The 19,487-nt window shown below is 51.7% G+C and overlaps 1 long non-coding RNA gene across 1 annotated transcript; it reads left to right on the forward strand.

Annotated features, from left to right (window-relative positions):
• Nucleotides 1–12,182: 12,182 nt before the first annotated feature.
• On the forward strand, nt 12,183–14,513 carry LOC142919858 (uncharacterized). The gene is made up of 3 exons (XR_012938517.1): nt 12,183–12,229; nt 13,568–13,652; nt 14,337–14,513. It is a non-coding gene; the product is annotated as an uncharacterized LOC142919858 (long non-coding RNA).
• Nucleotides 14,514–19,487: the final 4,974 nt, after the last annotated feature.

The following is a 19,487-nucleotide window of genomic DNA, read 5'->3' on the forward strand; positions in this document are numbered from 1 at the left end:
GCTCTTTTTCACAGACGTCCAGTACACAGATGAACCACGGCTAATATTAGCGGGGGAGTGACATCTGCATTGGTCCGGGGCAATGTTTGTATCGAGTGGAAGAGGGCCTAGGCCCTGTTAAGTCTAGGCTCTATTTACAACGAAGCATATTGGTGACCAGCCAAATACTCTAGATGATTACACTGAATGATTTACAGCATTTCTGTCGCATGCTTAGTTTAACATTGGTCTGTTTTGTTTAACAGCGCAGGTGTCAGTGCCACAGCCGTCATTTGCAGATTCAACATTCAAGTGCGTTCACTTCGAGCCCTTTGTCAGAGCTCTTGATAGAACATCGCGTTGCACGAGTATTTGAAGTGCCCATCCGGTCTTCTTTGGTTCTTTCGGTAAAGTCACCACGTGGAATGAGAATAAAATAATAAAATAAAGCAATAAAATTCCCGCGACGTTCCGTTTCATTTCATTATTTTATTCTCATTCTAGGTGATTACTTTACCGAAAGAACCAAAGAAGATGAACCCTTGCAGTCGCGAAAGCTTCAAATCGAGATGTCCACCTATCTGGTGTTCGTTTCACCACGTAGCAGGTGCCCAAATGCATTACCTGGGAAACCACGTGGCATGTTCATGCCAAGGGTCGTCACCTTGTTCCCAGTTGGGTAAACCGCAGTCACAGTGGAAGCACTTCACGCCGTCGCCATCGCCTGTGACCACACACACATATATACCGCACGTTATTCTCCTGCGCTGCATTTGACCTATCTCATGGACACGCACGCAGACATTGCTGGAGGGATACACAGAAAGTAAAAAAAAAGCGTATGTGCATATTCGATATTAATATTGTCTCGATGAATCATGTTTATGCTATGATATGCAGAGGATATTTCAATACGTTTTAATTTGTAGCTATAGATACTTCCTGAGGCACCACTGCCGAGGGAAAAATGCCCTCAGTAACACAATTAAGGATATGAGTAGAAACAGGGTGGGGGGGGGGGGGTTAATGGCAATTCCAACTCCTAATGAAGGTCAACTTTTAAAAAAATCCAAAGCAGAAGTAAACACAATCAAATATTTCATTGCCTACCCCTAATCAAAGGGACCCCCAGCTATTAGATTCCTTCTAATCAGCGACACTGGAAAGTATTTCCCAAACACCGGATTGCCAAAATAAAACGACAAAAGATAATTGGTAATAGTGCGGCGAGTTCGACCCAGTCGCAGACGTACCCTTTGGAGGCAATGCTTTTATTAACGCCAATCACACGCGATGGTGACTGCCCCTTAGCAGGACAACAACCTGTGGTGGTGACCACCGGGCTAACTACACTAATTACTCCGCCACTAGCTACAACGCACCGGACCACAGCCCGGGTGGTCCTGGTCCACGTGCAGGAGACTCTGCGGCGACGTGGACGAAGCTTTCTTCAGGACGAACAAACAACGCCGGTCCCTCCGGGGGACGCGGCCGACATCCCCTCCGCCCCTCGGCCATGACCGCCTTCCTGGAATCCTCCGGCAGAATCTCAACCCTGACACGTGACCGCCCCTAGCCCCCCCCCCACTCGGGGCCCCCGCGTAGACTTCGGTGTCCCCTGGGGTCAACCGAGAGTGCCACGGCCTACAGTGACCCCGTCTCTCCGCGGCCGGCACTCCCGCAGACCCCATCCTGTAGGGACCGGCGCTGCACGCCGAGCGTGGTGCCATCCAGCGCTCTAGGGCCGGTGCCGCACCCACACCCAGGTGGTGTCCGCGATGTCGCTACACCGCACGCCTCTCTAGGGCCGGCACCACACACTGACATCCCGCCATGTCACTACAGTAGTATTCAACATTTTTTACTTGCTGACAAGTCCTTGTTAGAAGTGTAGTGACATGGGACGGGCCGCCATGGCGCGTAGCGCTGGCTGCTGGCAGAGAAGGGGATCCGCCGTTGTAGCAACCCTGTCCGCCAGCAGGTCACGTGATAAGCCGGAGAGAGGGAAGTGGGGCAAAGGTGACAGAGGCAAAGCCCGGGAACCTTCTGGTAGCTTCTAGAAGGAGGGGAGTGGCCGAGGGCGGAGCCGTCGGTTGAACCGAGGTCCTTGCTGTGCCCGCGGGCTGTGGCACGCCGACGGTCATTGGGGGTTACATATCCCCGGCGGCCGGGTCATTGCCATGCATTCGCGATCATTTTGTAATCGTTCCGGTTACTTACTGTTCTCGTTAATTTAGCTCGCGAGCGGGGATGATGGTTGCCGTTGTTGCGTTCGTTGTCCCGCCGCTATGCGAGGTGCGGAGGTCAGCCGGGACGGCTGTTTTTGTTCGCGGGGGAGGGGGGGGGCGATGTAGCGCCGTGTGTTGGCAAGGAAGGGGGTCTTGGCCCTCGGTTTAAAAAAAAAAAACAGGGTTAGGACCACCACACATTTACACGTCAGAGAATGTTCCCGCCATACCAGTGTAACAGAAGCCAGCGATCGCAAGTCGCTGCGCAGCTACACAGGCAGTGGACGGCCAGGGCTGGTAGGTTGCAAGCTGCGCCACCACCGAATGCATTTCTGGATTCCTGGCCCTCGTCCTCGCCGTGGGAGATGCGGAGCGCGCACTGTTCTGAGCGCCAGGCAAAAATGAGACCTGCTAGAAGACGCGCACCAAAAAATAACACGACTACTCATGGAATGTTACATTCTTATTGACGTTCAGCACTTTCTGTCAAGCGATGTCATCAGGATTCAACAACGTACGGGGTGATCCAGTTATAAATACCCCACCAAATAGCATGGAGAAATTAGGGAGAAATGTGATTTCAATACACTCGTTAGATCGTTTAACACTCTCCTCTGTAAGATATGGAGGCATGGCTTTCACAATATTCACTCTGACCTGTTGGGAAGAGAGTTATAAAAAAAAATCAGTAGGGTGTCTATAAACGCAAAGCAAGACATGGCCCAAATGTCGTTGTTATTTTGTAGGATAAATGTAAAAGACATCATCCTGGGTAATGCAAATTAAGGTATTGACCGTGCCCGGTGCCAATAAAGCTATTGAAATCTGGTTACACGTCATTAAAGTGGCCATGGCAGCAATAAAGGCCACATACCTAATTATAAAATTCACCCTCAACTTACTGCTTTTAATTGTCGATTTAAAGCTTTCGTGACTGCAAGGATTCATCTTCTTTGGTTCTTTCGGGTAAAGTCACCACCACGTAGAATGAGAATAAAATAATAAATTGATAAAATAACACTATAAAATTCTCACGACGTTTCGGCCACAACACAAGCGGCCTTCATCAGGTGAAGGGACGAGACTGTCTGGAGGACAGCGCTGGAGCGAACACAGCCAAGCTCAGACCGCGACCTTTAAGCTGAGTCACCTGACTTCCAATGACCGATCACTCCTTTGCAGGAGAAGCATTCAACAATGTCTTCCTTTCCGATGTAAAAACAAATCCAGCTTTGGCCAGATCCTGCATCAGCGGCTGTAAGTTTGATGGGCAATTTACAAACCGGCCAAGGCGATAAATGTGTTTGAAAGGTCGTCGATGGGAAGGGACATGCTTCCTTTCTTCACTTTGAGAACTCCTACAAATGGAAAACAAGTTGGATGAAAGTAATTAAGAACCAATAATATGTTTCAGTCACTTTAAATATTTTGTTTTAAAAAATATATATTTCATTGGTTTCTGTAAGGCTTTGAGCGCTACCCTTTATAAACCAACCTTCTAAACGTTTACAAAAAATAAACATTCAATAACACTGCCTGAAATGAAATATACAGGGTGATATTTATTTTAACAAATCACATCGGCTAATTTAATTTATTTTAACAAATAGTTCAAACTGACTTCCATTAACGTTAATGCACGTGTGAATTCTAAGGAGGAGGCGCTGAGAAGGACACACACAGACACACCACACAGTCACACACCACACACACACAGTCACACACACCACACACACAGTCACATACACCACACACACAAACACCACACACACCACACCACACAGACACACCACACAGTCAACAACAACAACAACAACCGCCATTCGCCACTAAGTGGCGGTGACGTCACCACGACGCTTGTGCCAGGCTATGTGCACCCTGAGGCCACGTGAAGTGTCGAACGCCCGCTGGCAGGAGGTCACGGGGCAGACCCAGGTGCCACGGGTCGACACAGTCACACACACCAACACACACAGTCACACACACAGACACAACACACACACCACACACAGACACACACACAGACACACCACACACAGACACACACAGACACACCACACATAGACACACCACACACAGACACACCACACACACCACACACAGACACACCACACATAGACACACCACACACAGACACACCACACACAGACACACCACACACACACACCACACAGACACACCACACACACACCACACACAGACACACCACACACAGACACACCACACACAGACACACCACACACACCACACACAGACACACCACACACCACACACACACCACACACAGACACACACACCACACACACCACACACAGACACAGACACCACACACACACAGACACCACACACACAATACACACACACCACACACACACCACACACACCACACACACACCACACACACACCACACACACACAGACACCACACACACACATCACACACACACCACACACACACAGTGCGCTAACCACTGCACCACCGCTCCCCACACACACAGTGCGCTAACCACTGCACCACCGCTCCCCACACACACAGTGCGCTAACCACTGCACCACCGCTCCCCACACACACACAGTGCGCTAACCACTGCACCACCGCTCCCCCCTCACACACACAGTGCGCTAACCACTGCACCACCGCTCCCCACGTGGCTGCACCACGTGACGAGGTGGAGGACGAAGAGTTTCCGCATCGCCATTCACAACACGCCAAGTCACGTGCAGAGAAAATCGATTTAAGGTTCGATTAACTATACACGCGTCGATTCCTCGTGGGATAACATTAGGAATCGATTATAGTAAAGTAATCATGTATGGAGTCGCTTTCCTTTGGGATAACATGGGAATCGATTTATAGTGGAATAGGCTAATGAAATCTATTTCCGTTGTGATAACATGGGACTCAACAGTGGTCTAAAATGAACCTTCATTAATCGATTCCAACTGTAAATACGTGGGAATCGACCGTGTTAGACGATCACGTGTGTGGGCGTGGTCTCTCAACGTCAATCAACCAGGTAGGGTGTTGACTGTTGTGTGAGACGTCTCTCTGTGTGTGATTTATTGAATTATATTAATATTATTAACTTTACTAGGTTCGTTTTCTCTTTCATTTAAACCTGATCACGATCGAAACGTCGTCTTGCCATTATTTAATGTGTTATTTTCTCGTTTCTACGTGGACTTTCACGAAATAATCGAGCAGTTTGACCACGAGTTATTGTGAGATATGCCGTGTAAAATAATTATTATTATACCGTGATACTTACAAATTGCTTCTTCGTCTCATCATACGACGGCTTTGAAATAAATTGAACAGAACAAAAGATTCTACGAGACAGTAATTTTTTTGTTTTTTTTGTGCCGTTTGTCGGAAGCCCAGGGTTTAATTTGGCGCGCGTCCTAACCGCGCGGATGACGTCATGTCTTTTAAATGTGACGTCATGTTGTTTAAACGTGATGCCGTTTAAACGTGATGTTTAAATCGCCCGCTCGCAGCTGGTATGAATTAACCAATTAATTATTTCACTAAGCCGTTGTGTCAACAAGCCGCCCGGCGGCTCGGAATCAATCAATTAATGAATCTCTGCGCGGGCGTTGGTCTGTTTAATTATTTATTTAGTACGTGGGATCACGTGGTACCCACACTGATCGGAGTCACCCAGACACACAGCGGTGACGCCGATCGCTGTCCCACCGCTCCTTTGAGCCCTCTTCACGCGCAACGCGTCGGCCGGCCAGTCCGGCGCCAAGGTTTTTACTCCCGGTGTGAATGGCGACCCCTTGGCTTGCGGGCCTCCCCTCCAGCCGGCTCCCTGCGGACCGCGCCCTGACCTCTTGCCGCCTATCCTCGGCGGAGAGCGACCGTCCCCCCCGGCCGGGGCTCGCCGCGAACTGGGCCCGGATCGGCCGCCCGTGCTCGCTCGCCTTTCCAGCTGCGCGCCGGCGGGGGGGGGGGCGTTGTTGGCGTGGAAGACGCTCGCCTCGGAGACTTTGCTCCGGGCGGTCGTCGTCGGCCGAACCCAGCCCTGGAGGCGTCCCCCGCGGACCGCCGAGGGCGGCCGGTCTTCTCTTTCTCCGCTCCAGAAGAACCCCGATCCCAATTTGCCCTCCCCCTTACGTTCTCAAAGCCCGTCAATTCCCAGGTCACGTGACGTCATCCCGCGCATCCACTCGAATCCTTCCCGCGGACGTTTTGAGCGCTCTGCGTTCCCCCGCCGCCGCCGACTCGCCGACAATCCCCTCGGTCCCTCGCTCTCTCAGATCCTCCTAGGGGCCGTTCCCTCCCACGCCGCCGTGCGTAATTCGGTCTGGGGGGGGCTCGGACAATTTCCCGGTCCGGGGAAACCGCGGGACGTCCCCGCTAGCGGGGGCCCTCGGGTCAAAACCCACCGTGCCGGGTGGTCCCTCCTCGAGACCCTACGGGGGTGTGTGTGGGTGTTTAGTGGGGCGTGCGTGTGGGTGTCTAGTGGGGCGTGCGTGTTTAGTGGGGCGTGTGTGTGGGTGTTTAGTGGGGCGTGCGTGTGCGTGTTTAGTGGGGCGTGTGTGTGGGTGTTTAGTGGGGCGTGCGTGTGGGTGTTTAGTGGGGCGTGCGTGTGGGTGTTTAGTGGGGCGTGCGTGTGGGTGTTTAGTGGGGCGTGCGTGTGGGTGTTTAGTGGGGCGTGCGTGTGGGTGTTTAGTGGGGTGTGCGTGTGGGTGTTTAGTGGGGCGTGCGTGTGGGTGTTTAGTGGGGCGTGCGTGTGGGTGTTTAGTGGGGCGTGCGTGTGGGTGTCTAGTGGGGCGTGCGTGTGGGTGTTTAGTGGGGCGTGCGTGTGGGTGTTTAGTGGGGTGTGCGTGTGGGTGTTTAGTGGGGCGTGCGTGTGGGTGTTTAGTGGGGCGTGCGTGTGGGTGTTTAGTGGGGCGTGCGTGTGGGTGTTTAGTGGGGCGTGCGTGTGGGTGTTTAGTGGGGCGTGCGTGTGGGTGTTTAGTGGGGCGTGCGTGTGGGTGTTTAGTGGGGTGTGTGTGTGGGTGTTTAGTGGGGCGTGCGTGTGGGTGTTTAGTGGGGCGTGCGTGTGGGTGTTTAGTGGGGCGTGCGTGTGGGTGTTTAGTGGGGCGTGCGTGTGGGTGTTTAGTGGGGCGTGCGTGTGGGTGTTTAGTGGGGTGTGCGTGTGGGTGTTTAGTGGGGCGTGCGTGTGGGTGTTTAGTGGGGCGTGCGTGTGGGTGTTTAGTGGGGCGTGCGTGTGGGTGTCTAGTGGGGCGTGCGTGTGGGTGTTTAGTGGGGCGTGCGTGTGGGTGTTTAGTGGGGTGTGCGTGTGGGTGTTTAGTGGGGCGTGCGTGTGGGTGTTTAGTGGGGCGTGCGTGTGGGTGTTTAGTGGGGCGTGCGTGTGGGTGTTTAGTGGGGCGTGCGTGTGGGTGTTTAGTGGGGCGTGCGTGTGGGTGTTTAGTGGGGCGTGCGTGTGGGTGTTTAGTGGGGTGTGTGTGTGGGTGTCTAGTGGGGCGTGCGTGTGGGTGTTTAGTGGGGCGTGCGTGTGGGTGTTTAGTGGGGCGTGCGTGTGGGTGTCTAGTGGGGCGTGCGTGTGGGTGTTTAGTGGGGCGTGCGTGTGGGTGTTTAGTGGGGCGTGCGTGTGGGTGTTTAGTGGGGCGTGCGTGTGGGTCTTTAGTGGGGCGTGCGTGTGGGTGTTTAGTGGGGCGTGCGTGTGGGTGTTTAGTGGGGCGTGCGTGTGGGTGTCTAGTGGGGCGTGCGTGTGGGTGTCTAGCGGGGCGTGCGTGTGGGTGTCTAGCGGGGCGTGCGTGTGGGTGTTTAGTGGGGCGTGCGTGTGGGTGTTTAGTGGGGCGTGCGTGTGGGTGTTTAGTGGGGCGTGCGTGTGGGTGTTTAGTGGGGCGTGCGTGTGGGTGTTTAGCGGGGCGTGCGTGTGGGTGTCTAGCGGGGCGTGCGTGTGGGTCTTTAGTGGGGCGTGCGTGCGGGTGTTTAGTGGGGTGTGCGTGAGTTCGTGGGGGGGGGGGTGTTACGAGAGGGGACCGCCGGCCCAGTTGCTCCGGAGCGATGGAAACCACACTTCGCGTTGCTTCCGTCAAACGTCGTGATTTAATTTGATTACTTTTTTTTGCATTTCGATTTAAAGCTTTGGTGACTGTGAGGATTCATCTTCTTTGGTTCTTTCGGTAAAGTCACCACCACGTAGAATGAGAATAAAATAATAAATTAAAAGAATACAATTCTCACGACGTTTCGGCCACAACACAAGTGGCCTTCTTCAGGTGAAGATTGTAGCTCACTACACTACACTATACACTACACTATACACTACACTGTACACTACACACTACACTATACACTACACTGTACACTATACACTACATTATACACTACACTACTATACACTACACTATACACTACTATACAATACACCATACACTACACTATACACTACACTATACACTACACTATACACTACATTATACACTACTATACACTACACTATACACTACACTATACACTACACTAGGAGTCTGCGTGCGGTGATCGTGGCAGGTGGCCATGCGGCGATCTCCATCTCCGTGAGGCCGCTGGTCGAGGTGGAACTGGGACGCCCTCTGGTGGTCCCCTGCACGTACAACGTCTCCGTGGCTAGCGGCGTGGTCACCCAGTGGTACATCGTGAGTACCGCCACCTCCACTAGTCACGGGCGGCTACGTACGGTGAGCAAAAGACTCAACACTGCTACCCATAGACTCAACACTGCCACCCATAGACTCAACACTGCCACCCATAGACTCAACACTGCCACCCATAGACTCAACACTGCCACCCATAGACTCAACACTGCCACCCATAGACTCACCACTGCCACCCATAGACTCAACACTGCCACCCATAGACTCACCACTGCCCATAGACTCAACACTGTCACCCATAGACTCAACACTGCCACCCATAGACTCACCACTGCCCATAGACTCAACACTGTCACCCATAGACTCAGCACTGCCACCCATAGACTCAACACTGCTACCCATAGACTCAACCCTGCCACCCATAGACTCAGCACTGCTACCCATAGACTCAACACTGCACCATAGACTCAACACTGCTACCCATAGACTCAGCACTGCTACCCATAGACTCAACACTGCACCATAGACTCAACACTGCCCATAGACTCAACACTGCACCATAGACTCAACACTGCACCGTAAACTCAACACTGCCCATAGACTCAACACTGCACCATAGACTCAACACTGCCCATAGACTCAACACTGCACCATAGACTCAACACTGCACCATAGACTCAACACTGCCCATAGACTCAACACCGCACCATAGACTCAACACTGCACCATAGACTCAGCACTGCTACCCATAGACTCAACACTGCCCATAGACTCAACACTGCACCATAGACTCAACACTGCACCATAGACTCAACACTGCCCATAGACTCAACACCGCACCATAGACTCAACACTGCACCATAGACTCAGCACTGCTACCCATAGACTCAACACTGCCCATAGACTCAACACTGCCACCCATAGACTCAGCACTGCTACCCATAGACTCAACACTGCCCGTAGACTCAACACTGCTGCCCATAGACTCAACACTGCCACCCATAGACTCAACACTGCACCATAGACTCAACACTGCTACCCATAGACTCAACACTGCTACCCATAGACTCAACACTGCCACCCATAGACTCAACACTGCTACCCATAGACTCAACACTGCTACCCATAGACTCAACACTGTCACCCATAGACTCAGCACTGCCACCCATAGACTCACCACTACCCATAGACTCAGCACTGCCACCCATAGACTCACCACTACCCATAGACTCACCACTGCTACCCATAGACTCAACACTGCCACCCATAGACTCAACACTACCCATAGACTCAGCACTGCCACCCATAGACTCACCACTACCCATGGACTCACCACTGCTACCCATAGACTCACCACGCTGTCATCCGCCCGACCACCGTCGCCAAAACCCCCCCCTGGCGCAGATTTCGACAACTTCGCGAGTGAGGATATCGTACCGCGACTCACGACGCTTCGTGGCCGACGGGGACACCGGCTACATGGACCGCATTGATGCCCAACGCGACGATTCCGCCCTGGCGCTGGACGCGACGGTGGTCGCGGATGAGCGAGTCTTCATCTGCCAGGTGTTTGCGGGGAGGGCCGGCGTGGCAGAGGCGACCACAAGAGTGCGGCTGTTTTGTAAGCGAGCTCACTGTCGGGGCTACTCACTTTAGAATGACGCGCAGTGGGGGGGGACGTCCCCTACGACGTGGACCCCCCTTACTTACGGACGTTGCTACGGAGACTCCTTAGTGGACATTACGAGGACCCCCCTTACTTACGGACGTTGCTACGGAGACTCCTTAGTGGACATTACGAGGACTCCCCTTACTTACGGACGTTGCTACGGAGACTCCTTAGTGGGCATTACGAGGACTCCCCTTACTTACGGACATTGCTACGGAGACTCCTTAGTGGACATTACGAGGGCTCCCCTTACTTACGGACGTTGCTACGGAGACTCCTTAGTGGACATTACGAGGACTCCCATTACTTACGGACATTGCTACGGAGACTCCTTAGCGGACATTGCGAGGACTCCCCTTACTTACGGACGTTGCTACGGAGACTCCTTAGTGGACATTGCGAGGACTCCCCTTACTTACGGACATTGCTACGGAGACTCCTTAGTGGACATTACGAGGACCCCCCTTACTTACGGACATTGCTACGGAGACTCCTTAGTGGACATTGCGAGGACTCCCCTTACTTATGGACGTTGCTACGGGGACTCCTTAGTGGACATTACAAGGACTCCCCTTACTTACGGACGTTGCTACGGAGACTCCTTAGTGGACATTGCGAGGACTCCCCTTACTTACGGACATTGTTACGGAGACTCCTTAGTGGACATTGCGAGGACTCCCCTTACTTACGGACGTTGCTACGGAGACTCCTTAGTGGACATTACGAGGACTCCCCTTACTTACGGACGTTGCTACGGAGACTCCTTAGTGGACATTGCGAGGACTCCCCTTACTTACGGACGTTGCTACGGAGACTCCTTAGTGGACATTGCGAGGACTCCCCTTACTTACGGACGTTGCTACGGAGACTCCTTAGTGGACATTGCGAGGACTCCCCTTACTTACGGACGTTGCTACGGAGACTCCTTAGTGGACATTGCGAGGACTCCCCTTACTTACGGACGTTGCTACGGAGACTCCTTAGTGGACATTGCGAGGACCCCCCTTACTTACGGACGTTGCTACGGAGACTCCTTAGTGGACATTGCGAGGACTCCCCTTACTTACGGACGTTGCTACGGAGACTCCTTAGTGGACATTACAAGGACTCCCCTTACTTACGGACGTTGCTACGGAGACTCCTTAGTGGACATTAAGAGGACTCCCCTTACTTACGGACGTTGCTACAGAGACTCCTTAGTGGACATTGCGAGGACTCCCCTTACTTACGGACGTTACTACGGAGACTCCTTAGTGGACATTACGAGGGCTCCCCTTACTTACGGACGTTGCTACGGAGACTCCTTAGTGGACATTACTCCCCTGTTTATGAACGTTACTGCGTGACGCCTCTACTTACGAACGTTACCACAGTGACTCACTCGCGAACATTTTTGCGTAGTCTCTACTACTTGCGAACGTTACTGCAGTGGGCTTCCCCGCTTACGAACGTTGCCCACATACGAACAAGCCGGGATCCAGAGGGCCCACGTTCGTTAGTCGATTTTGCCCGTGAGTCCAACTTCGCTCCCGTCAATTCCACACGCGTCGCACGGCGTGCACAGCGCTGCCGCTGTACACGACGCACTACCCGACCACAATTCGGAGTGAGGTCGGACTCGCGAGCAAGTGGCCGATGACGGCCCCGCGACAAATTGACGCACGGGACGGCCCCTCCCCTCGCTTCCCTTCCAGCGGCCCCCACGGTGGCCGTGACGGCGAGCAGGCGGCCCGTGCTGCTCAACGGACAGCGCCACGAGGTGAGCCCTTGGCCTACGTTGACATTCTCTTTGGTTCTATTCGGTGAAGTCACCACGTAGGTAAAAAAGTAAAACGACAAAAATCACGACATTTCAGCCACAACACTAGCGGCCTTCATCAGGTGAAGGGATCAGGTTGTCTCACGGTCTGAGCGTGGCTGTGTTTCACTCCAGCGCTGTCCTCGAGACAGCCTGATCCCTTCACCTGATGAAGGCCGCTTGTGTTGTGGCCGAAACGTCGTGATTTTTGTTTTATTTTTTACCTACGTGGTGACTTTACCGAATAGAACCAAAGAGTATGGATCCTTGCAGTCACGAAAGCTTTAAATCTAGAATACGTTGCCATTTTTTTAATTTCAAATTCCTGTTGCGCCATCCGCTGACGGTCATTTAAGGGTTGTTATTTTTTTTAACCTTCACGGCGTCCCCTTCGTGAAAACGGCCGCACGCCAACGGCTGTGCTGTAGACGCCACCGATTCGTGCGTAGATTCAAACGTGGTTTAGTTTTGGTTAGGGGGATGTTGCCTACCTCGCCTGGTACGCAGGTCGTGGGTTCGATCCCGACGTGGATAATGCTACTACCCTGGCAACCCGGGTTCGATTCCCGCTCACGGCCAATACCGGTGACGATGATCTGAACCGGTTCCTGTGCCTCCCCTAGGTCGACTCGGCCTCAAATACCTGGTGCGGTGCGCAAAAACATCGCCAGCACCGGGGAGACAAAGGCGACCGGGCGTGGTGCTGGCCACCCACCCCCTCGTGTGCCGTTCTGGCCTTCATAGGTGCTCGCTAACAGCACTTGCCCCTACAGTCTGTTAAGGCTATACATGGGTTCTTTGTCTTTGTTGTGTGTGTTGGTCTGTGTGTGTTTCTGTGTGTGAGTGTCTCTCTGTGTCTCTGTGTGTGTCTCTCTGTGTGAGTGTCTCTCTGTGAGTGTCTGTGTGTGTCTCTGTGTGAGTGTCTCTGTGTGTGAGTGTGTGTGTCTCTGTGTGAGTGTCTCTGTGTGAGTGAGGAGCGGTAGTGTAGCGGTTAGCGCGCTGCGCTATGAACCTGGCGATCCGGGTTCGATTCCCGCTCACGGCCAACACCAGTGACGATTATCTGAACCGGTCCCGGACCTCCCCTAGGTCGACTCAGCCTCAAATGAGTACCTGGTGCGGTGTGTAAACATTGCCACTAGGGAGACAAAGGCAGTCGGGTGTGGTGCTGGCCACCCACCCCCTCATGTACCGTTCCGGCCTTTATAGGTGCTCGCTAACAGCACTTGCCCCTACAGTCTGTTAAGGCTATACAGGGGTTCTTTGTTGTGTGTGTTGGTCTGTTTCCCTCTCGTGCAGATTGGTAAATGTTTCGTGCACAACGCTTACCCAGAGCCCCACATCACCTGGTACAAGGCTTCCCTGCCCCTGTTGCCATCACCTGGTAAGTATATCTGCTGGTGAATATATCTGTTGGTTAATGTATCTGTTGGTGAATATATCTGTTGGTTAGTGTATCTGCTGGTGAATATATCTGCTGGTGAATGTATCTGTTGGTTAGTGTATCTGCCGGTGAATATATCTGCTGGTGAATGTATCTGTTGGTTAATGTATCTGTTGGTGAATATATCTGTTGGTTAATGTATCTGCTGGTTAATGTATCTGCTGGTGAATATATCTGTTGGTTAATGTATCTGCTGGTGAATATATCTGCTGGTGAATATATCTGTTGGTTAATGTATCTGCCGGTGAATATATCTGCTGGTGAATGTATCTGTTGGTTAATGTATCTGCTGGTGAATATATCTGTTGGTTAATGTATCTGTTGGTTAATATATCTGTTGGTTAGTGTATCTGCTGGTGAATATATCTGCTGGTGAATGTATCTGTCGGTTAATGTATCTGTTGGTGAATACGTCTGCTATAGTGCCGTGTATTGCATAGTGTACACTATTACGTGGTGCAGTGAGTAAACATCGCTAGCGCCGCGGGGACAAAGCTGGCGGGGCGTGGTGCCGGCCGCCCACCCCCCTCGCGTGTCGTGCCGGGCTGCTACTCGCTAACAGCACTTGTCCCAACAGTCTGTTGAGGCCACATGGGGGATCTTTGTCTTTGTGTGCGTGGCTAGACGTGAAAGTGATGCGGACGGTAGCGACGGAGGCCAACGGCACCTTCGCCGTGACATCCGTCCTGAGCTACAAACCGGAGGAGCGGGATGTGGGAGCCGGGTACCGCTGCGTGGTGAACTACACGATGCCGGGCGGCAGGAACGAGGCCGTTGCCTCGGAGACCATCCACGTGGCGGTGCATTGTGAGTACACGGGACACCAGGCAGACGCCGGTGCACAACGGACGTGTGTGACGTGCACAACAGACAAATGTGTGTGACGTGCACAACAAAAAATACATGCCTGACGGACCGTCTTATTGGGTTAAGGTCAAACTAAACACAGAGACTACCACTACCTATGAACATTTGACTTATGAACGTTCAGAGAGACGCTCAAACCTGTTTGTAAGTCCAGTTGCCTGTTCGGAAGGAGAGTCGTAAGTTCAACCGCCACGCAATAGATGGCGGTGGTGGCTTTTACATCTGCAGAACATGAAGAACCAGTGGCATCTACATCTACAGAACGTAAAGAACCAGAGGCATCTACATCTACAGAACGTGGAGAACCAGTGACATCTACACCTGTAGAACGTGAAGAGCCAGTGGCATCTACAGCTGCAGAACGTGAACAACCAGTGGCATCTACATCTGCAGAACGTGAAGAACCAGAGGCATCTACATCTACAGAACGTGGAGAACCAGTGGCATCTACATCTGCAGAACGTGAAGAACCAGTGGCATCTACATCTGAAGAACGTGAAGAACCAGTGGCATCTACATCTGCAGAACACGAAGAACCAGTGGCATCTACATCTGCAGAACGTGAAGAACCAGTGGCATCTACATCTGTAGAACGTGAAGAACCAGTGGCATCTACATCTGCAGAACGTGTAGAACCAGTGACATCTACATCTGCCGAACGTGAAGAACCAGTGGCATCTACACCTGTAGAACGTGAACAACCAGTGGCATCTACACCTGCAGAACGTGAAGAACCAGTGACATCTATATCTGCAGAACTTGAAGAACCAGTGGCATCTACATCTACAAAACGTGAAGAACCAGTGGCATCTACATCTACAGAACGTGAAGAACCAGTGGCATCTACATCTGTAGAACGTGAAGAACCAGTGGCATCTACATCTACAGAACGTGAAGAACCAGTGGTTTCTACATCTGGAGAACGTGAAGAACCAGTGGCATCTACATCTGCAGAACGTGAAGAACCAGTGGCATCTACATCTGCAGAATGTGAAGAACCAGTGGCATCTACATCTGTAGAACGTGAAGAACCAGTGGCATCTACATCTGCAGAACGTGAAGAACCAGTGGCATCTAGATCTACAGAACGTGGAGAACCAGTGGCATCTACATCTGCAGAACGTGAAGAACCAGCGTCATCTACATCTACAGAAGGTGAAGAACCAGTGGCATCTAGATCTACAGAACGTGGAGAACCAGTGGCTTCTACATCTGCAGAACGTGAAGAACCAGCGTCATCTACATCTACAGAACGTGAAGAACCAGTGGCATCTACATCTGTAGAACGTGAAGAACCAGTGGCATCTACATCTGTAGAACGTGAAGAACCAGTGGCATCTACATCTACAGAACGTGAAGAACCAGTGGCATCTACATCTGCAGAACGTGAAGAACCAGCGTCATCTACATCTACAGAACGTGAAGAACCAGTGGCATCTACATCTACAGAACGTGAAGAACCAGTGGCATCTACATCTGCAGAACGTGAAGAACCAGTGGCATCTACATCTGCAGAACGTGAAGAACCAGTGTCATCTACATCTACAGAACGTGAAGAACCAGTGGCATCTACATCTACAGAACGTGAAGAACCAGTGGCATCTACATCTGTGGAACGTGAAGAACCAGTGGCATCTACATCTACAGAACGTGAATAACCAGTGGCATCTACATCTGCAGAACGTGAAGAACCAGTGGCATCTACATCTACAGAACGTGAAGAACCAGTGGCATCTACATCTACAGAACGTGAAGAACCAGTGGCATCTACATCTGCAGAACGTGAAGAACCAGTGGCATCTACATCTGCAGAACGTGAAGAACCAGTGGCATCTAGATCTACAGAACGTGGAGAACCAGTGGCATCTACATCTGCAGAACGTGAAGAACCAGCGTCATCTACATCTACAGAAGGTGAAGAACCAGTGGCATCTAGATCTACAGAACGTGGAGAACCAGTGGCTTCTACATCTGCAGAACGTGAAGAACCAGCGTCATCTACATCTACAGAACGTGAAGAACCAGTGGCATCTACATCTGTAGAACGTGAAGAACCAGTGGCATCTACATCTGTAGAACGTGAAGAACCAGTGGCATCTACATCTACAGAACGTGAAGAACCAGTGGCATCTACATCTGCAGAACGTGAAGAACCAGCGTCATCTACATCTACAGAACGTGAAGAACCAGTGGCATCTACATCTACAGAACGTGAAGAACCAGTGGCATCTACATCTGCAGAACGTGAAGAACCAGTGGCATCTACATCTGCAGAACGTGAAGAACCAGTGTCATCTACATCTACAGAACGTGAAGAACCAGTGGCATCTACATCTACAGAACGTGAAGAACCAGTGGCATCTACATCTGTGGAACGTGAAGAACCAGTGGCATCTACATCTACAGAACGTGAATAACCAGTGGCATCTACATCTGCAGAACGTGAAGAACCAGTGGCATCTACATCTACAGAACGTGAAGAACCAGTGGCATCTACATCTACAGAACGTGAAGAACCAGTGGCATCTACATCTGTAGAACGTGAAGAACCAGTGGCATCTACATCTACAGAACGTGAAGAACCAGTGGCATCTACATCTACAGAACGTGAAGAACCAGTGGCATCTACATCTGCAGAATGTGAAGAACCAGTGGCATCTACATCTGTAGAACGTGAAGAACCAGTGGCATCTACATCTGCAGAACGTGAAGAACCAGTGGCATCTACATCTACAGAACGTGAAGAACCAGCGTCATCTACATCTACAGCACGTGAAGAACCAGTGGCATCTACATCTGCAGAACGTGAAGAACCAGCGTCATCTACATCTACAGAAGGTGAAGAACCAGTGGCATCTAGATCTACAGAACGTGGAGAACCAGTGGCTTCTACATCTGCAGAACGTGAAGAACCAGTGGCATCTACATCTGCAGAACGTGAAGAACCAGCGTCATCTACATCTACAGAACGTGAAGAACCAGTGGCATCTACATCTACAGAACGTGAAGAACCAGTGGCATCTACATCTGCAGAACGTGAAGAACCAGTGGCATCTACATCTGCAGAACGTGAAGAACCAGTGTCATCTACATCTACAGAACGTGAAGAACCAGTGGCATCTACATCTACAGAACGTGAAGAACCAGTGGCATCTACATCTGTAGAACGTGAAGAACCAGTGGCATCTACATCTACAGAACGTGAAGAACCAGTGGCATCTACATCTACAGAACGTGAAGAACCAGTGGCATCTACATCTGCAGAACATGAAGAACCAGCGTCATCTACATCTACAGAACGTGAAGAACCAGTGGCATCTACATCTACAGAACATGAAGAACCAGTGGCATCTACATCTGCAGAACGTGAAGAACCAGCGTCATCTACATCTACAGAACGTGAAGAACCAGCGTCATCTACATCTACAGAACGTGAAGAACCAGTGGCATCTACATCTACAGAACGTGAAGAACCAGTGGCATCTACATCTGCAGAACGTGAAGAACCAGTGGCATCAACATCTGCAGAACGTGAAGAACCAGTGGCATCTACATCTACAGAACGTGAAGAACCAGTGGCATCTACATCTGCAGAACGAGAAGAACCAGTGGCATCTACATCTGTATAACGTGAAGAACCAGTGGCATCTACGTCTGTAGAACGTGAAGAACCAGTGGCATCTACATCTGCAGAACGTGAAGAACCAGTGGCATCTACATCTGTAGAACGTGAAGAACCAGTGGCATCTACATCTACAGAACGTGAAGAACCAGTGGCATCTACATCTACAGAACGTGAAGAACCAGTGGCATCTACATCTGTAGAACGTGAAGAACCAGTGACATCTACATCTGCAGAACGTGAAGAACCAGTGGCATCTACATCTACAGAACATGAAGAACCAGTGGCATCTACATCTGCAGAACGTGAAGAACCAGTGGCATCTACATCTGCAGAACGTGAAGAACCAGTGGCATCTACATCTACAGAACGTGAAGAACCAGTGGCATCTACATCTACAGAACGTGAAGAACCAGTGGCATCTACATCTGCAGAACGTGAAGAACCAGTGGCATCTACATCTACAGAACGTGAAGAACCAGTGGCATCTACATCTACAGAACGTGAAGAACCAGTGGCATCTACAATAGGCGGCATCCCGGGACGGAATGGCGCGTTGTATTATTTGAGTTGTTGTTTTGTTGTTGTTTTGTTGTTGTGTTGTTGTTTTGTTGTTGTGTTGTTCTTGTGTTGTTGTTGTTGTGTTGTTGTTATTGTTGTTGTTGCTACGAGGCGGGAGAGATGCCCTGGCCCAGGCGTCGAACCCACGTCGCCTGGGGACGACTTTCCTCGCGCTGAACCGTCGCCTCTCGCGCGTCGCGCGTTGGGGGAATCCCGGTGGGGGTGGGCGCGACGGCTCGTTCCACCCCGTTCCACCTCGTATCGTCGTTCCACCTCGTTTCACCTCGTTGTATCGTCGTTCCACCTCGCTCCACCGCGTTCCACCGCGTTCCACCTCGTTGTATCGTCGTCGTCACCGCGAGACGAGGTGGAGGCGACCCCGACTTGGACGTCTGGGACACGCCGAGAGCCCCGTGGCTCCGCGGATTCCTCCGCCGGCGGCTCCTCGGGGGGGACGTCGCGAGCGGGCGGCGCCGCTTGGCCGCGAGTGAGCGGGCGGTCGTCTTCTTCGGTCCTTTCGGTAAAAGTCGCCGCCGCCGCCGCGTGGAATGAGAATGAAAATAATAAATCGATGAAATAAAATGACGCGATGAAAATCCTCACGACGTATCGGCCACGACGCAAGCGGCCTTCGTCAGGTGAAGGGACGAGACCTGTCTGGAGGACAGCGCTGGAGCTCCAGCTGCATGAGTCACTCCACAAACATGAGACAGTCTCGTCCCTTC

The sequence above is a fragment of the Petromyzon marinus genome, unplaced genomic scaffold, assembly GCF_048934315.1.
Source record: "Petromyzon marinus isolate PM22_M1 ecotype Great Lakes invasive population unplaced genomic scaffold, UKy_Petmar_22M1.pri1.0 PM_G_Scaffold_65, whole genome shotgun sequence".
NCBI classification, from domain to species: domain Eukaryota; kingdom Metazoa; phylum Chordata; class Hyperoartia; order Petromyzontiformes; family Petromyzontidae; genus Petromyzon; species Petromyzon marinus.